The 4,270-nt window shown below is 50.3% G+C and overlaps 1 long non-coding RNA gene across 1 annotated transcript; it reads left to right on the top strand.

Moving 5' to 3' along the window:
- The first annotated feature begins 280 nt into the window (after positions 1-280).
- On the top strand, positions 281-3,542 carry LOC125947318 (uncharacterized). Its single transcript, XR_007468180.1, has 2 exons — positions 281-715; positions 3,428-3,542. It is a non-coding gene; the product is annotated as an uncharacterized LOC125947318 (long non-coding RNA).
- Positions 3,543-4,270: the final 728 nt, after the last annotated feature.

Here is a 4,270-nt window from a genome sequence, read left to right as displayed (position 1 = left end):
TCGGCGTCAGCTACTCGCTTTCCTTCCACAAAACAGCGCAAACCGGCATCACACTGCACGAAAATCATCAAACTACAGTGTACGGTACATCAAACAGCGGTTGCGGCGACGCGGGGATACACTAGCCACTGTAGCGGTAGAGAGACACTTGCACATCATAATTGGAATTGTCCGCTCTTTCGTAGAGAGACCTCCGTATAACCGCCATGTTGCACAGTTTAGCCAGACGCGGCCAGTTTTCGCAGCGCCCCCTGCAGTTCATTTGAGTTGCGCATAGTGTGTTCACCGCCACGCCGAGGTGCATCGTTTCGCTCGCATCATCTGATTGTGACGCTTTGGGGGCGGGGCCCAGACGCCGCGGGCCCCGATGCGCAGGAAGAGCGCGGAAACATCGCCGGCGAAGGGCCGAGCCCACCGACCCCCGAAGCCAGTGGGGCCGACGACGACATCCGGTCGCTGGAACGGCTGTTCGGTCCACCACACTGCCAACACCCGTCACAGCCTTTTCCCTGCTACGAGTGCTACATCGAACGAATGATCCCCCCTCTGTACCCTGAACTTAACTTGGGCCGGTTGCCCGCGGCACAGGAACAGCACATCATATGGCATCAGAGCGCGAGAGTATCTGCAGCGTACAGAGCCGCGTTGGAGCGTACCCGGGAAGCTCGCCGCACCAACCTGGAAACGCAACAGCCGGAGTCCGAGTGCTAGCATGGTACGTGATTGCATACGTCTTTCAATCTTCTCAGACGTAGTGTGCCCCTCCGATACGGCTCGCTATATCAGAAATTACCAGCTCATATAGACAATTTTCTCCGAGTAATTTATTCTAGAGCAGGGGGTCTCCGAGCTTTTTTTGGCCAGAGGGCCGGATAAAGAATTTTCAGTAATTCATAAACTGAAGCAACGGTACTGGGCGTAGAATAATAACGTTATTCGAATTATTCGCCGTGCTTTCTTTAAATACCTATAAACTTTAATTAGTGGCGTTGACTTTCTGGAGTAACATGCATCCAGAAAAGGAGCGAAATCATTACCGCAACTCCGCTATTTCTACAAATCTGTGTTCAGTTTTGTGCATAGTGCTTACGTTTCAGCAGTGTTGAAGCGCAGGCCAGTTGGTGTAGCATTGCCATGAAATAAATAGCGCACACACCGAACAGAGAGCGCTCGTGTGGTTATGTTTTACTCTGTGTCTTGTGCTATTTTATTACCATACAATGTTTAAGTAATAGGTTACCAGAAAGCAGCAGTCAGTGGAAGTTTAGGCTCGCATTATGAAATTCAAGTTTGAAACATTACTCGTCTACGCGTTTGTAAAGCGTCGAGTCCCCGCCGCCGCCCATTTTAACACGAAAGTGTTTTATGCCGGGGTCCACCAAGACTTCACTGACGTATTTCCGTCACGGAAATACGTCATAGAACATAATACAAAGAAAGAAACCAGAAGAAAAAGTTCCACAAACATGCAAAATTTGGAAATCGAACCCACGACCTCTCCGTCCGCGACGATAGATCGCCGAGCGTTTAACCCATAGCGCCACAAACGCATTTGCAGAGAGCTACACAGACGCGCCTTATATATCTAAAGCCCAGACCACACGTACGCTTGCAAACGCGCGCAAGCTCGCGTCCGCACGCCCACGCATGCGCAGACGGTGCGTCACGGCTCGTACGCGTCGAAACGCGGCGCGATCTCGGTGATCAGCTCCTCTCAGTTATCGCGCGCCTGGGCTGCCTCGCTGCCTCGCGTCGGCGCGCCTGGCTACGCAGCGACGGCGCGGTACATTCAACTCTCAGTTAAGCAGAATTATATCATGCAAGAAAGTGCTTCTTCTTCACTTTTCGTGCTGATCTAACAGCTCCAAAAAGATAACAATTACGTTTATAGATATCGAAGCATTTTGAAGCACTTTGAAGCATTTTGAAGCATTTTGATACGAAGTGGCGTCTGCCAAGGTGTAAACAAGTGAAGCCAGTGGCGCGCGCTGTCGCGCGTATTTGTGGATGCAAACCGCCATTCCTCGCTAGGCGCGGCAACCGCAAGGCGCGTAGACGCGAGCTTACGCGCGTCCGCAAGCGTACGTGTGGTCTGGGCTTAACACTCCTCCGTGTACCCGCGCTCTTGCTCGGGGCGGTGCCGCCGCCTACGAGCAGAAAAGAGAAGTACTGCATTATGACACTAACGCGCACCGACAGTGAACGCTTCGGTGGTCTCAGCACTACGACGCCTCGATGCCAGCATTCGAAGGGACGCTGGCATCAAGAAGCACTACCAACGCCACCTAGGTGGCGTTCACCATAGTCAGCACAGCGGAGCCTGGCCTCCGCAATTAGCTCTGAAAATGTTTCTGAAGTTGATCGCGGAGGCTGCAATTACGACGCGCTGTACGCGCTGATTTGACTCGGTGACGATTCAGTTACGTGCTTTCTCTTGCGCGTTGTATTAGTGTGTCAGTTACGTGCTTCGTCTTTCGCGTTGTGCTAGCGTGTGCAGCGTAGTGCAGCTTCCATATGCACGATGGTTGCTCATGGTCATCGACGTTGGTAGTCGTGATGGAGGAGACGTGCCACCAGGCGTCAGCGTGGGTGCATCAACACCTAAGGGCGCTTTAGCCACAAAACACCAATAGACATTATATATCAATGTGCAATAAACATTACACTACTTCTGTGAAGACACGTTTCACTTTCGTGTTCTATACCGATTCCTATATAAGAGGGATCAACCACATTTTTTTCCCTCTTTCTTTGTGATTGCAGCCATGCTGCCTCGATTACTACATTTCACGGTATTCTATTTATGAGCCATAATCATCACCGTGGTGGGTATACCTTACTCCTGAAGAAGACGGGCTACTTCAAGAGATATCCATTCAGGTGTGCAGAATCATTTCAGGATGCAACGCTTAGCTAATTTTCCTGCGCGGTTGAACCGACTGACTTGGTTGAAAAATATATACCGCTACCCGGGGGGGGGGGGGGGGGGGGGGGTGGGGGGTGTACTGTGCAGATACGTTCTGGAAACGGCCTTGCAAGGCGACGGGCGCCGACTCACTGGCGCACGCAGCTTAGGACCGAAAGTTTTAAAGTGCGCGTTCTGCGAAGGCGCCCAGGAGAGGGGTTCACATATATCGCCGTCATATTTCGCGTTTGCATTAGCGCGATTGCGGCCGGGCTCGAAGGGTGTTCGTTTACTCATAGGATTGTGTCATTCAACGACAAAGCTTATAACCACCAGAAAAGTGGTTGCTGAAAGAGATGCGCGGTCAAACGGAACAAAATGCCAAGTTGCAAATCCTACTTTGAAAAACAAGCTGGAATCACTGGTTATGTTGGTGTATCGTATTTACGTTGCGCGTTTAAATTCTGTTCCAGTGTCCTCAATCTTACAAAACTTTTTTTATTGTTTACCCCGACGTTCAAGAATCCTGCTGCAAGAAGGATCTTCACGGACCGGGTGGTACGATGAAGTTCAAGAAGAAGGCCAATGAAAATTCTGATTTGTGGAAACGAAGAAGAATAAAGAAGGAAAAGTGCAACTGTCTTCGTCGCTCTTCTGCTTGTGGTGTTTCACACACAACGTTTCTAGCGAAATGAGCTTCCACGACCTTAGCTATTGTATTTCATTTTGTGATTTGTGGTCAGCAAACAGCAAATTAAACAGATAATTAACAAATGAACAAGTAGGATGGGATATGTGTGTGCAAGAGAGCTGGAGTCTGCCGCCCCCCCCCCCCCCCCCCCCCCACACACACACACACATTGTCTTTTAAAGGCGTAAGCATTTCTATGGTTACCCAACGAGATAACTGCCCGAGGGTCCTTCCGTCCGACCTTCGCGTAAGACGATCCCGTTAAGATATAGAACCCGCAGCAATGTTTTACCACCATAGTTGCTCACACTTTGTCTTGCATTCCTTACAAAGTTATTCCTCGGCATTTTGAGAATGACAACCCACAAACCAATGTCCCGAAACCAAACACCGGCAACGCGTGCCTTTTACGTTAAATCTTTTCAAACTAACTATTAGAAGCGCGCAAAAAAAAAAAAAAAAACGCTTAACCTTGCACTCGGCCGCGCAACGCTTGAAGAACCGAAGCTGGGCGATCGTAGCCCAGCATTTTACGGAAGTGCGCGCGAACTTTTCATCTTATTACTCATGATGATAATAATTTCTTTTCGCGCGTCTCGGACTTACGCCCGTCACAGCGCGTTGCACAGCGCAGCTTGCAACGCCGACAACGCGTTCCGGCAGCCCCGCTCCGC

The sequence above is a fragment of the Dermacentor silvarum genome, chromosome 8, assembly GCF_013339745.2.
Source record: "Dermacentor silvarum isolate Dsil-2018 chromosome 8, BIME_Dsil_1.4, whole genome shotgun sequence".
In the NCBI taxonomy this organism is placed as follows: Eukaryota; Metazoa; Arthropoda; class Arachnida; order Ixodida; family Ixodidae; genus Dermacentor; species Dermacentor silvarum.
Note: the sequence above shows the minus strand (reverse complement) of the source record. Positions and strands in the feature narration are given on the sequence as shown.